At 39.3% G+C, this 16,210-nt stretch overlaps 1 protein-coding gene across 2 annotated transcripts in view; it reads left to right on the top strand.

Moving 5' to 3' along the window:
- NPAS3 (neuronal PAS domain protein 3) overlaps window positions 1-16,210 on the top strand; it is an 855,298-nt gene that overhangs the window by 617,580 nt on the left and 221,508 nt on the right. The window lies entirely within an intron of this gene.

Below are 16,210 nucleotides of genomic sequence, written 5' to 3'. Positions count from 1 at the left end.
CACATGTGTCTGTCAGAGGTGAAAAGAAAAGAAGATGGAGGCAGATGGGGCAAGGGAAAGAATCCTAGATGTCAGTTCTTGATATTCCCCTGGAACACAAAAATTTGACTTTCGTTGGATTCCCAAACACAGGCTGCAGCTACAGAATGCCAAAATACCCTGAAGGAAAATTTGCAGTTCCACTAATTATCCAGATGTTTTCTCCATAAAAATGCTAAACATCTGGGTATCTATGCCCACACAGGTGATTGGCTGAGCTTGACCCTTTTCATCTGGTGGTTTGGCACGAGAAAAACACAGCCTCGGTGGGAGGGATTTTGTATGTATGCGATGATCTGCCAAGCTGGATAATCTACTTCTCATTCAGTTTCCCCTTTGAGCTAAAGATGGAGATAAGATTTGTCTCTCTCCTCTTAGGCAGGACTCACCCTAAACTCATGGTTTCTGAGAGCTGGCACTGCTCTAAGGAGACAGCCAGCATGGTTGGAACATTTTGGCCATTAGTGAGTTTGCTGGGTAATAGCTAAATCAAGAAAGAAATTGGGAAATAATAGAGAGACATATCTGGCATTTGAGGAGGGTTGGGGGAGGAGGAGAAACACTGCCAAATTTAATTATTTGCTTTTGAGAATCCAAGCAGGGGGCCATTAGCTCTTCCTTGAAGGACATGCAAGCTATTGGCTGTAGTGTATCTAGCAATTCTATTTTATGTAAACTTGAGCAAACCAAATGATAGAAGCTGGGCTACCGTCAACTCGATACTAGTATTCTTGCGTCTTGTTGAAATCTCTGGTTTTCTAATGGCTTTTAATAGACTGTAAGCCTTGTCTTAATCTGTCTGGGACCTAGAATTGAGAATCTCCAGTGTTGAAATTGGTGCGCCACCATATTAATACTGTACAGAACTGGAAACCCCACTGTTTGTTGTTCTGCAATGCCCGTATTCATCTGTTTTGTGCAGACTATCCAACAAAGTTTAATAAGCCAGTGAAGAAGAAGGATGAATAATTAGTTTAAGCAGGTAAATGCTAATTAGGGAACTCCCGAAAAGCATCCATTATATACTAGCTCAAAACACATTTTACAGCCCTGGTTAGTGGTGTAATCCAAATTCTGTCAAGGCAACTGCATTTTCTGTAATTGAGATGTGTACATTTGCTTTGCATAACAGATGGCTCTGTATGCTTAGACTGATAGCTAGGAAAATAATAATTGCATTATTCTGGCCAAAAGAATATTAGCTCTTGGGTTTTGGCCATTTCAGTCAGTGCTCCTGCCAGCACAGCATATGCACATATATGGATTGGATTTTCAAGGAAATTGATGCATCTGGAATAGTGTGGCCATCTGAAATATCATCTGTTCAAGAAAAATTTGGCTTTAACCCTGTGCTGCTTTCTCCTTAAAAGCAATAGATTCCACTGCTTCTCTACTGTGGCGTCAAGTCAGTCTTTTCCTAAAATCTGAGGCAAATCATTGAGGTTTCCGTAGAATAAAGCAGCTGTGCAGACATGGTACAGTAGCTGGCAACTTCTGTGCAGTCCTCCCCCGCCTTTGCATGGGATGGGTTGTAAAGTGCAAATCAATAGTCAGCATCTTGACTTGCCCAGGGGCAGACGCTGGCCACAATGGGCTGTTGCCCTCTGTGGAGGTTGTGTCCAGTGTCGCCACAAAGGGTCCGATGCGCAGGTAGAGGCCACGTGGTAGGGGACAGAAGTCTTCATCTGCAGGCATTATGCAACTGAAATGATGAAGGGTAAATCACTACAAAGTGATTTTTGCATACACCAATGAGTGTATTTGGAGTTCAAAACAAATTTAAAAATAGTTCTGGGTTAACATGGAAATAATCTGATAGGGCATGGTGTGTTTTGAAATGCCCAAAGAATGAGGGGAAAGATCTATGCTAAAACCTTGAGAAAGGTTTTCCAACCCAATTAATGTTCTAAGTTCTAAAAGGGCAGTTGGGGGTCCTGAGACATAACTCTTCCCAAGTTTCTTCAGTGCCCTCTTTCAGTTATGGGGTACGGGCTGCTCACTGGTGACATACAGTGTAAATGTACTCAAAGTTATTCAATTAAGTACCTCCTTAATCTTTTACACACACACACACACACACACACATCCTTAATTAAATGCAAAGCAAACACTCTGCTTTTGTCCTACAACTTTGACTCAGTGGTTCTTCCATCAAGTTCTAGACAGTGATAAGGAACCTATATATATATAGTTATTGCCCCTTCTTTCCTTTTTAAACAGTGCCATTAAATCAAGAAAACGTGTAACTGTCTCATCAAATATGTATCCAGTGAAATTGTTGAAGAATATTGCGAACGTGTCATTTTGTTAGAGCATAGCCGCGTCTGCATTTGTAACTCTCAAGATGTATCTTTCTCAGTTTTATTTTCTTTCAACATGTAAATAAATATGGTGGCTTTGAAACGGCTTATGTTCTCAAGAAAGAATTAGGATTCTTTTTTGGCTCATGAGAAACCTAAGTAGAGAAACTTCTACCCAGCTCAGTTGTGTAGCATGAATATAGAGACAGCCAGAGCAGGTTTTTACTGGATGGAACTCCGGGTGTCTAGGATGTGTGCTTGCCACTTATTGTCTCTAAGATATTTTCATATTGTCATGATGATGCGAATGAAGCGTTCTATGATGATACACCTTCAGCAGCCCTTTGACTTTGCCAGAGATAATCATTTAACACCCAAGATATGGTTTCAGGTTGTAGAAAAATGCACTGTTGACTTGCATCCCTGGGTCAAATGACTCCTAGGTACTCATTATGAGGCCTTATCTTAAAGGAAGAAACCCAAATATCTTTGCTGAGTTTGGTTTGCATGAAGATTAAATGACTTCTTATATCTGGTGATGGTGTCCAGAGCTGCTAAAGACAACTCTGCTCTTTACTTAAAATGGAAAAGGCAAAAGTAAAAATGAAGAAGGAAAACAGAGTGGTTTCCCTAATACTGAAAATGCAGCAATGATGTGTAGCCAGCTTTTACGAAACCTCTTTCAGTGTGTTAAGGGGCTCAGTCACCAAAGAATCCAAAAGAGACTTTATATGGTAAATAAAAAGCATTTCTACTTCCATATAGGATTTAAAGCTTATAGAAATATTTATTTGTTGGTTTATAGCCTCCTCTTTCCAAAAAGGAAATAGCTTACATAAACATATACAATAAAAAGTAATGGCAAAATAGAACTAGGGTCTAAGGGAAAAAAAGATAAAAGTAGGTAATCTGTTACCACATAGTAGGAGAACACAATAAAGGCTTATAAGAAGGGATATAAATGGTCTGATAAAGTGTCAAATTTACCTATGAGCTTCCTGGCAACCAAAGCAAAAAGAGAAACATAGCCAACTAGAGCCAACCATAGAAAATAAGGAATGTATGGCTGAATCGCTTTGCTGTGTACCTGAAACTATCACAACATTGTTAATCAGCTATACTCCAATATAAAATAGAAAGTTAAAAAATAATAACAGTCACACAATGTTCAGAATGCCTGGGCTTCTCTCAGTGATGGCCATTGTTTTAACAACCAACCTCCCAGTATTCCAGTAACAGTCAATTATGTTCTAACAGTGTATACCCTGTTTTTAACAACTAGATACCCAGCATGGTAGTTGTAGTTTTTATATCACCTGACACCCAGGTTCTTACAGTAGACATTTTCTAAATCCAATACTTTATCCAACTGTTGCTGAACATTTTTAATGTTCACCACAGAATGTTCTGCACAGTGGGTTACTCAATGGTATGAGAAAACAGTAAATACACTTGTTCTTGGTAAACCGCCAAGCCCAGTGCTTCAAAGGGCAGCCGTTGTCCCAACATGCTCATGTGATTCAGGGCTTGAGCCCAGCTAGAGGGTGCATTGAAAAAACTAAATAAATAAAAATAAGGAAGGATCACTTCTTAAGGAAAGGAAAGTTCTTCTGGGACTGAAATATTAAAATAAATCTCAAATACAATTTCTGTGGAGGCTAATATATGGATTATGACATATCGATTTGCTTCCATTGGAGTCCACATTCAGAACAAGGCTATAATGACCCATGAACACACATATCGCCAATCGCATAAGCTGGCAGAAGATTCTTCTCCTCTCAGATGTTGGTATGCCAAAGATCATCTTGAGAATGATGTTCTGGCATCCAGGACTTACAATAGCATTGACTAGTTTGATGGTTTATGTGCTTTTGAATCAGCTTTCCCTAATCCATACTCAAATCCTGCACTTTCTTTTAAATGCTGATGAGAAATTCAACATTTTATTTGCCAGAGGCAGAGGACATGGGTCTCAGTTAACCAGAGGATAAAAATGGACTCTTACTTTCTGAAAACATTTTATCTTGAAATTGGAGGGAGAGATGATGATTCTGATGCACATCTATGCCAGCAAACTGTTCTCAAGTTAACATAGAGTTCTGTTTAAAACATAATGGGTCCTAGAGCAGACTGGGAAATTAACAGATTTTTACATTGTGATACCATGAGGAAATACCCCTAGAGCCAATTAAGCCCTCTCTTGAAATATACACTAATTACCCCCCATGGCCTCCAGTGCCCAGCTTGCATATGAGTCACTTCTTTCTTCTCACGAAGTCCCCATCCTGCTAGAAGATACTTCCTTGCCATCGTAAGCCAGCTGGAAGGTAACTGTCTACCTTGTAGATATGCTATCTACAAGGTTACACATTGGCTTGGTTCAAGGCAGCTTGCTGAAAGGGGTAGGGTGGCTGCAGCTATAAGAGCTTATAGAGGTGAAGGCGAAAAGGGGTAGATGGTCATTTTATATTTTGTCTTTTTTTAAAAGCCATGCAGATATATTTACCGTAAACTCCTTTCCCCGTCCTGTTGTTCATCTCCATATTTTAGGTTTCTCTGCATTTGTTATATAGAATGGCAAATAAAATTACAGCTACAGCACACAAGTACAAGGTCAAATAAATGACAGAGCTCAGTCTATTTGTGAAGCTATTCTGAAAGGGAACCATGGTGCCAAATGTGGTTTATTTGAATAATAAAGAAGAATTAGATTCCCCTGATAAATTGGCTGAGGGCCAATAAATCACTAGAGGTTAAAGATGCTTTGCAACTGCCATGTCTGTCTTTTGCTTTTCCATAGTGCAAGCCTCAACTCTCCCATTCTATGTTTTTCAATGCAAATCAAGTTGAGGTTAGTATGTGGTTAATACTTTTCGCGTCCATGCTTGTAAAAGATATATATATAGAGAGATCTATATAGATATATATATTTAGCAGAGTAAAAAAAAAGAAGATATTAGCTTACAAGTTATTACTCTTGTTTGGCATCATCACATCCTAGATAGCTAGAGTATAAAGACAAAACAAGTATTATTTCAACACAGCAGAGGGCTTATAATAATGGAGCCAAGTGTTAGCATTTTTTCAGTTGGTGTATGAAATTGATGCAACACTAGGATAACAGGGGTTCCTTCAATAAACGAATACACACAGCTCTCCAAATATTGCTTGGCGCCCCCCCCCTTTTAAAGTCAGTCAAGTAGGCATACCTTAATTTTTTTAAAAAAGAAAAATGTATCATTTTCTGCAGCTTGTGTTTTGTCGTTATTGTTGGTTTTTAACCTCAGCAAGTCTGCATTTTTCTCCTGTGCTAATCGTAAAAAGTTCATCACTTCTTGTGTAACAAAGAAAAATGCCCTTTTGAATGTGGAAGCTCTGAAGGTTTAGAGACTATTGAGAAAAAATAAGTATCAAAATAATTCAGAAACAGGACAAGGCACGGTGGCACATTATCAATTTACAACATTTAAATTGATAAATGCTTGGTGGTGAAGGCCTACAAGGGCACTTTGAAAAGCAAATAGCGACCTGGTGAAGAAATTGATTTCCCCCCCCCGAAAATGACTGCATGATGCATCATTTGACTGCATGCTGTCCGAATGCTTGACAGAGATAATCTCAGCAATCCCACGGGTGACCTTATCGTTCTCACCAGGACAACTTTGTCTACGTTCTGACTTTGTGCATGTCAAGGTTCCTCCCGGCAGGATCCTTGGGGGAAAAAGTTCCTCTGTTCGATCCAGATATTGAACTGCTCGCTCTTTCCCCTATTCCTTCCACCCCACCCTCCCAAATAGGCAAACACACCTCTTTATTTCATCCATAATTATGAACGAGCCAGGCTGAAGAACGCGGCAGCTCTGTACGCCGGATCTTTGTGGAAACGCTTATTACTATTTAGTTTACAGAGTTCTAGGTGATAACCTATATTAGCGGGGATCTTTTTATCAGAAAGAGTAGAAAAATTCCCTCCTGTTCTTCTATAGTATGTCGCCGTCCTTAGCAAAATGGAAAAAGCTAGCCGGTTTCTTTCTGCCTTGTTCTTGCAAGGGATTTTTTTGTTCCTCCCCTACAATCTTTACACAGAAAGCTTCTGAAACTGTTTGACTCCATACCATTTAGTTTCTAATAATGTTGTCCCCTCACCATCCAGTAATTCTAGGTATTTCTCTTGTAACTTTAAAATTATTTAATACTGACATAAGCCCCAGAGAGCACGTCACAGTGGGCTGTTGAGCTTTGAATTGTCGTGGCAGCCTCTGTGGCAGAAATCTGATGGAATCCACGAGGCTTCATCAGGACCACTGGTGTTTGGAAAATATGTTTCTGCCAGAGAGGAATAACTGACAATTTTTTTATGCTTAAAATATTTCTGTTGGTATATGTGGATGGGGATGTGTGCCTGTCTCTTTATTTATCAGTAATCTTCCTGCCACACAGCTCGTCCTTGATCATTACAATTCTCGATTAGCCATTTCTTGAAAGCAGCAAATACCCTGCCCGGGTTGGCACCCTGAAGCTACAGTCCCCACCAGCTCTGACACCCTCAGTTCACCATATTCAACCCCTTTTACCTCCTTCTTTCATCCACAACATTAATTCTGAGTGAACAAGACGTGCTTCCTTGCTTTTGACAAGATTTGCTGCAGTCTCATGCGACAAAAACCCAACACTCATTCCAGATTCAGAAAGTAGGATTTATAACAGCATTTTAATTTAATGTTGGATGTCGAACATATAAAGAGATCACAGTAGTACTAGAGCTGAAAATTGATGCCTTTTTTATTAGTGTCCTCTCAGAAGTGGGTGAGACGCTGTTTGTGCAATGGAGCACAGAGCAGCACAGTCAGATGAATGAGGATATGCTATCTGCAAGGAATCATATTTCAAGCCATTGTCGGCCTCTATTGATGTGCTGAGAGTTGAAAGGTTATGCTAGTAAATGCCACCCGAATTTCCAGCATTAGAAATCGGTAGAATAATCTGCTGGCTGTCACTTTATGCTCAGCCTAAATGCACTGCATGGGAATGTTTTACTTATTTTAACTCCAAATTAATTTCTTATTACTGGTGCATTGCTTTCTCTCTTCCATGCTTTCATCAGTTCCCAAATGGAACTGATGTTTAACAGGCCTTCAGAGTAAACCAAAATCTCCGAAAGAAAATGAAAGAAATTTGAGTCATCATACGTGAGAATTATATTCTTTTTATTTATTCCTTTGAACATGTTTTATCAGGCATTGAGGCTAAAACAGAATGTCAGTATGCAAAAAGGGCTTTTCTAGTTAGACTGAATCACAGAATCACAAGACAATAAAAGGTAGGCTCACCTTTTTCAAATGTATAATTTGAAGACTTTTTATATTGCGTCTTAATTTCTGGAGGTAATATGATGAAGAGAAGAAAGAAAATGCAGTGTCTTCATTTTGTGGGATCAAGAAGTCTAAAGTCAGAAAAAAATACTTTTTGAGGCATTAGCTTGTTTTATTTGTGTGGATGAAATGGTTTTTTCATATTCATTTTTAAAGTAGAGCACTAAGCAAAAGTAAGATGGAGAAGAAAATTTAGTCATCCTTCTAAGTCCGTAATTTATTCATTTTAAAATAATGAAACGGTGTTTTTCTGAATTAACCCATGTATTATTCATGCAGGCATTGGCAATGTAATGTCCCCAGTTTTCTGGAAAGCAATGTACATTTCTTTGCCTGACAAGCAGTATTTTCTATATGGTATTAACTTAATGGCTTATTTTATTATGTAAAGTTGGAAAGTAAAGATAATTTCTATAATGTGGTGCTTATATAGGCAATATATGCAAAATAATACCTCTACACCTAAGCCTTCCTCAGTTAGCCTGGCCCCTAGGAGAGTGATGAGTGATGGCAAACTGCTCAAATGAAGAATAAGAAATAACTTGACCTCCTGGGAAGAAGGTCATAAAATCATTAAATTCATGTGAATTCCAAATTTCATTTCTACACACATACATTCAATCTGTATTGGGTTTTAGCTCCTACATAAGAAGACATGGGTTTCATGACAGGAGTGACATAGCAACAATTTCAGTGATAATTTCGGTTGGAATATAATAAGGAAATCGACTTTAGGTTTTTGCATAAGTTCTAGAACTAGGCTGATAACCTGAAAACTTATGCTGGTTTTAGACAACAAATGCCATGTGGCTTTTTATCCTTCTTATTCCGTCTGCCCCCTTTGGATGACAGTCCAGAGGTGCAATCTCTTTTTCCTAAATAGTCATTTTTAAAGAGACTGATAGCAGTTGTTCCAATGATTCAGAGCATCTTTTGATGTGTATTTGTGTAAATAGATGTCTATTCACACGCCTCTATACATATATAAATGTATAAAATTGATTTCTTTCTGATTTGGTTTTTTTGCCTTCTGCACTCTTATCTACGGATGTAAATAACTTCCCAAATGATTCACTAAAACAGCAAACCAGGTTTTCCTTTGGTGTCTCCTCCCCTTTTCAGCCTCCTACAACTGCACATTTACCACGTTCAATAATAAGACAAAAACTTCCTCTGATGCTGTTGATTTCGAATGTGCTGGCAGATTAAATCTATTACTTTCAAGAACTATGCAAACTTTTTGAGAGCAAAAGAATGTATGCAGAAAGAAGTTATCCCTGGGAAAGAAAAAAGTGGTTTGAGATTGGATGTTTTTAGGGCAAGGCAGGGCCCTTGGCAGAGATGACAAAGAATACCTATGAGCCAAGTGTGGCGTTCTGGTAGACCTCAGAAGTATGTCCGTAATAGCATTTGGGTGTCATGTAAAGAGTCATAGACTGTGTTTAGCTTTTCTTCTAGGTTTTAGAGAAGCAAGTTTTGTATCAAGCAGCCCCCTCTCTTTTGGCCTCTCTCCCCAATAGGAGCCTTGCTTTAGAACCACAGGTAATCCCTTTAAGTAATGCTTTGCCAAGGAAACAATAGAAAATTGCCTCTTGATTAGGAAGGAGCCAAGGCTTTAAGAAGCAGACACATAAGGGATGGTTTCACAAGTTTTACTATCATTCTATAGCCTGTCTTGACTTTCAGATATTTGTTCCTACCATACTTTATTAGATGCTTAGATCTGGTTAACCAAAATCCTTAATTGTTAAACCAGATACTTTCAGGAGCTTAAAAAAAATTGCAGAAAATGTGCTTGGCTACATATAGCAGAGACCCCGAGGAGTGTTTCCAGAAAACAGGAATGGTAGCATTAGCTAGGATCTGGTTCTTTGCTATGAAAGGTACAGGCTTGCTTTGTTTTAAGAAATGTTGAGGCTAGCAAAATTGCAAAATGACTAAATAAAGATTATTTGTATTATGAAGTGTTCCTTTAAGTGGTGAATTCCTTTCTTGCTTTTAAGTATCTATGAATAGAATCATTATCTACTTGACGAAATCAAAGTGGGGGGGGGCAGTGAAGGAAGGGGTGAGAAGCACAAAAATTAAAGTGTTCAGAGGCATTCCATTTGAAGATCAATCAGAAACAACTGTGTGGAAAATGAGATTCTGTTGGCAGACAACTTTCTAAGAGCAAGCAGGGCTCATGGCTCCTGGTAAGCATGGGGATATCCTAGCCTCAGGTGCCAAGCATAAGGGGAAGGTTGTTTGCAACCTGGTCAGACCGTTCATTCTAGTTATCCAGGGTCACGTCGAAGTGCTTGCAGTGGAGGGTAGGAGTGCTTGTGATGTCCTGTCTGCATATCTGTTTGAATTTACAAAAGTCTGCACATCCCTCAGGACAGAAGATGCAAATTCAAGGAAAAGAAGAGGTAGACTGGGAACCAATTCCCTGAAATTATGAAAAGAAAAAGCATAATTTTTCCAGTTCATTAATTAGAACTGACGTCACACGGTTTGCAAAGACCAAGAAAGGACCGTGCCATTTCACTACATTCAAAACCTTTTCACTTGAGCAGACAAGTAAATCGTGCACTGACTGGGACTCATTCAGCTCTTTAGTAAAAACACAGGCCTGCAACCTTGGGTGTAACATACATCGAAATTAGAAGAGTTGAACGGAAGATACTTTTAAAATGTCACAACTGCTCCCTGACATTGGATGATATGTTTATCCATTCATTATCACTGAGAACACCTGGGGCGGTGCTCAGGAAATCAGATAGTGCCTTTTAAGATAATTATAAAAGAAGCATAGATTAGCAAGCTGAGGGGAAAATAGACAATCCTGAATCATGATGTTACTAATTTTGATCTGTTTAGGGGCATCACAACAGTGTAATAAATGAATGCAACTGTCACCAGGTCTGAGGAGAGTGAATGCCAAGTACGAGTCTTTGTACAAAGCAAACTTTTTTCTGGAGGTGAAATCCCAGCATTAGTTTTCTGTTTATAACATTAAGACACTCCACTGATGGTGTTTTCTGTTGTTGGTTTCTGGCTTGGCCTGCCTTTTATCTATCAGACGTTCTGCCTTGGGAGAAGCAGGAGAAAGCCCTCTGGACAGGGGTCCTGGAGACCTGGCTCTGGTCACCTGGCTCTGGTTTTGTCTCTGCTTCTGATCAGGCGAGTGACCTTCGAAAAGCCTGGATCTTAATTTTTCTTAAGTGTGAAGTGAAGGGGTGATTTCTCAGGCTCCTTCTTCTTTAAAAAACGTGCTCTCTGAAATTCATTCAACACTGGGCATTTTATCCTCAGCTCCAGGGTCAGGGTGGGGGAGGGGAGCCTGGAAGATGTAGGCTATTTTATTTTTAACCTTCAAAGGAATTTAGTTGAGCAGATGCTACCCTGCACCAGTCAGAGTAGAAAAGAAATGATATGGCTTTTAAAGGGCACATCTAGCATATCTACTGGGGTAAAGTAATTCTGGCAATGCTTCAAAGGATATAACTTTTGATGGTAAAGTAGGTAGGCTATGGAATGAAATCACATATGGCAGGCTGTCAAAGTCCCCTACACTTTCAGTACATTTATATAAGTGCAAATGGAGACTGCTTAGACAGAGTCCCGAGCAATTTCCTGCTAAGACTGCTTTCAGATTATCTGATATTATTTGACTAAATTATCTCTGTAGAAGCTGAGGACAACTTTTATGATCAAATATTTTGAAATTAGTTTTCCTCGTTGGCAGACTATCTGAAATATGAATGGCTCTCGTTTGAGCACTTGAAATTGAAAGGCTTTGGTAATAGCAATTATATAAAAACAAGGGTACTGAAGTGCTGTATATCATGCTGAAGGGGATATGTTTATAGGTCAGTGATGTCAATAACTGTAGTTCTCCCAGATACCTAGCTGTTACCCTTTCATTCTGGGCTGATGCAAAGGACAGACTGACTTTCTTTTCCACAAGGGTGTTTCATTTTTGAGGATAAATTCAGATTTTATTGACTCTAGACATTTAAACATAGTCGATTCATATTTATTACATTTCCCAAACATAGGGTGTCTAAGAGTATAAAAAGTGTGAACACACTGACAATGTGTAGAATCCTAAACAATTATGTGGTGATTGACTTGTGTGCTCCTGATGCTGTGTCTGTGAAGTATTCATATCACTCTGAACCTTTTCTATTCATGTATATAGCCTCACAGTGAACAATAATTATAACTAACATTTATTAGCCCTTCCTGTGTGCCAAATATTGTCCTAAGCACTTTACTACCATTAAAGTTAATAATCCTAACTATCGTTAGGTGCAATTATTATGCCCATTTTATAGATAAGAAAACTGAGGCTCAGAGAGATTAAATAGCTTGCCCAAAGTATTACAACTAGAAAGTGGCAGAACTAGCATTTAAACCTATCCCACTTTACTCCAAAGCACTCATTGTTAATCATTATTATTATTGCTAGCTGCCTCTGGGAAGTTGTAGGTAATTAACAAGTAGAATTTTTCAAGGTTAAGAGAGGCTGAGACTTGGAGCAATTAACCATACTGTTCAGAACCATAAAATAGTTACTCTCACAATGCCAGTGTCTATAAATGAAGTTCTGAAAACATCAGTAAAGTTACATGTATATATTCAAAAACTCTGATATTCAACTTTAGAAATATTCCAAAATTCAGTAGCAGGGCCCAATAATAAATAATAAGGGTCTAAACCCAGAGTACCTAGGATATTCCCCACACATTTAATATATATTCATGCATGCCAGCATTCAGCCAATACTGAGTGACCCACATGTGTCCAAAATATAATAAAAAAAAAACTGAGGCTATTAATAACTAAGGCATAGTGCCTGCCCACAAGGACCCAGTGTCTTCAAAGTGTCATAGACATGGTAACCAAGCTACAGTGTCCTATACATTGTAGGCCTCAAATCTTTTAATAAATAATGAATGTCACATGTTCCAATAAAGAGATGCGCTATATAAACCACAGGATAGAGAGTGTGGATGACTAACTCTGCCTAGAGAAGTTTGCAAAGGATTTACCGAAGAAATGGCATTTAGGTCAGGTGTTCATGGGCATTTTCCACTTGGAAAAGGGGAAGGTGATATTCCAGGCAAAGGGAGGCATATCTGCAAAGTCATTTCTTAAGGCAAGAGATGAGTCTGGGAAGTTAGGACTGGACCATATTGTAAAGGATGTTAGAGGAAGCTAAAAAAATTGGACTTTCTCTTCCAGACCCTGGGAAACCATCAGATGTTTTAAAGGGAAAAGTGAAATAATAAATCTGTGCTTCAGAAAAAAAAAAAGTATTCTGGCAAAAAAAATTTAGAAGATAGATGTCAGTCTTCCAATTAAAAGACAGATAAATAGCCCAGGAAAGAGACTTTTAAAAAAGAATTACAATAGGGCACATCAGTGGAAATAAAGAGAAGGGGATGGATTTGAGAGGCCTCTTTCGGGTGAGATCAGTGCCTTGGTGACTGATCAAATGTAGTGGAAAGCAGGGAGGAAATGCATTTTTACAACTTAGTTCCAATTTAGATGTGAGACATTAGAGAAACTTGTGGGACATCGGTTGAATAAACAGGCTCCAGAGCTCAAGAGAGAGGTTGGGTTCAGAGTTACAGGTTGGGGAAGTGGTTAGCATATAGATTGTACCGGGACCCAAAGGAGGTGGATGAGATCACCAAGGAGGAGAGAGTGGGGGCAGCTGAGAAGATCCCAATTTACTGACAGGCCAAGGGTGAGATGGAAGCATATAAGATGAAGCACAAATGATCAGAAGGCAACCTGGAGAGTCTCCTCCTCAAGAAGAAGCATGCACGTTGCCATTAGGAAGGTCAGAGAAAGATTTTTCAAAAAGGATGTGATCAAGTGTCCTAAAGTTATAATATCATGGGGATAGAAAGCAGCCATTGTGTCCATCAGTTAGAAGATGACCAGTGATTTGAGTATCATCAGGAGCACCATGAAGTCTGAAGGCAAAGTTCGGGGGGCTGTTGAGCGAGTGGTACCAATGAGTGGAGTGAATGTCAGCTTCTCTGCCAGGCAGTTCAAGGGTAAAGAAGGTGGGGAAGGTGAAAGTAGTTTGAAGGAGAGCTGGGCTTGATGGGTCTCATTTTTAAGCTTAGATGATGTTAACATTAGGTCAAGAAGTTGCATGTAGAGAAAGATACATTAAAGATTTGAGAAAGGGAAAAATCTCTGGACCCAGGTCTCAAAAGGATAAGCTTTGTGTGAAGGGCATGAACCTGACAAATAGATAGGAATAGCTCTCTCTCTTCTGCTGGAGAGAAGTTGGGGAATGGACTTAGAAGGTGGAAGTGGAGAAGGAGAGAAATAAGTTTTGAAGGAATTCATTGTGTCTCTCACCTGGTAAAGGTGAGGCCTGAAGATGTCTATGTAGTTACTTTTGCTAGGATTGATCAGCCTTGGTTCATCCACATAGGGGTGCAACCGACAGAGATATGATGTAGCAGTGATGCCAGACATAAGGCAAAGTCAAAGCTAGAAACACCAGTCACAGACTAAGGCCAGGGTAACTCCCTTTTCTGCCAAATCTGATGGAGGTACCACCCATGAGACAAAAATTATAGGACATTCCAGGTGGAGTAGTGGATTCAATTGTGGGCCAAGGCCTAGTGCAATTAGCTAGTACCATTTGATGAAACTTGATGGCCATCAGAATGAGGTCTCCTGCCTTTGATCTTTCCACTGTTGATAGATGATCAAGTCTACTACAAAGACTGCCAGATCTAAGACTCAGGAATTGTATTCATTGATCCCCCTATTGACATCTGCTAATTTATATAGAAAGGGAAAAAAGTGAGGAAAATATTTTCTGTAAAAATTTTAGCTTTGAAATCCCATCTTTGCTTCCTTTTCTGCTCCCCTTAAATCACGTATAAGCAGCCCATATGATGGGTGATTTTGCAGGTCTCTCTTTGCATTTGTAGGTTTTCCAATTGTCCTATACATTCCCTCTGAATACCGAGGCTCCCACATTCCTTTTCTGCTCATCTGTCTCTCCGTACAATTAGTACCTAATTGGTAAAAGGAATATTCTTGTGGAGGTACAGTGCCTGAGTCCTTCAGTAAGCTCTTGGTAAGGGAAGTGATTTGTTTGTTTTGCTGTTTGGAGTTTATTTTATGGTGAAAGATCAAAAAAGCCTTTGGGCTTTTCAAATTCATTTCTAATTGTTCGTGTTAATTGTCTCTGACTATAAAACAGAAAACTCTTTAATAGTTATAACTAGACATATCTGCCATAGATGACTTAGTTCATGTCAAAGTAGGTGACAGAGATTATATAAATTCAAGATCTTGAGAATGTGTCTCAATACTGCTTTTTGTTTCTCGAGAAAAGAGAACAGAAAGAAGGAAAGAAGGAGAGGGAGGAAGAGAGAGAGAGAAAGCGAAGAGAGAATAAAGATGTGATTTTTAGCCCTCTTCTCCCCCCGCCCCCAGAGCCCACCTCAAACCCTTGGGTTGCCGAATACAAACCTGTGGCAAACTGGAGTTTTACAAATATTTAAATGGAATGTGTAAAGTAAGGCATGATATATGCCCACTTGCAAAGTGGGCCCATTAAATGAAACAAATGCCACCGAGTCTCTGTTTCCAGCTGAGGTTATAATGTGCGGGATGGTCGTGAGCGCCAGATTCCCTTTGTATTCGCTGTCATAAACCACACAGTTTATAGTGCCATATGAATTTGTAGAGCTGATTGTTTTATTATATTTGAGTGTAAATTTTTCATCCCTTTCCGTTCCGCCACCGTTCTCAGAGAATACAGGTTTTATGCTGATACGATGTTTCCTAGCTCTGGGCATGGCCTGGCCCTACTACTGACTGTAATTTACTTTTTGGTATCTGTCGCCTTGAGCTTGCCTTCTGACTAGCTTGTTGAATGATGTGCTAATCCATTATATTTTTCAGACAAGTGTATCGACCAGTATAAACAGACTGGAGGGCACAAACCTAAATGAAAACTATACTTCCCTGAATCATTTAAAAAGCTCCAGCTTGGTGGCAGTGCTCAGTAAGTGGGTCTGTACAAAAGTAAAGGAGAGGGAGATCTCAATAAATAAAACAAAACAATGGAAACATCCCTACCTGTAGGGGCTTAGTCCAGGTTTCAAATGTTCACCTTTATTCACCTCTGTTTTTTTTAACACAATGATCAGAAGGGGCTACTTTAAAATGCCCTCTTCTAATACAAATCTGGAATAAAACACAGCATTTAGCATCTCCTGCCATTGGTGAGGCTTTCTTACCTGCGCTCCCATGCGGGGGTGTCTTTCACTTGAAGCCACCCATGTACATGATTGTAACATGTTTATACACATAAAGAGCAGAAAGCAGGCACTTAGAGGAATTTCAGCTGAAAAGTTAAGCCTTACATCAGCCCCTTTTGAATCTTTCCCGTTGTCAGAAATGTGGGAATGGACGGCCCAGTGGGTTGGGTGAAAATACATTTCAAATTAATCTTCCTTTTAA

The sequence above is a fragment of the Eschrichtius robustus genome, chromosome 1, assembly GCF_028021215.1.
Source record: "Eschrichtius robustus isolate mEscRob2 chromosome 1, mEscRob2.pri, whole genome shotgun sequence".
NCBI classification, from domain to species: Eukaryota; Metazoa; Chordata; class Mammalia; order Artiodactyla; family Eschrichtiidae; genus Eschrichtius; species Eschrichtius robustus.
Note: the sequence above shows the minus strand (reverse complement) of the source record. Positions and strands in the feature narration are given on the sequence as shown.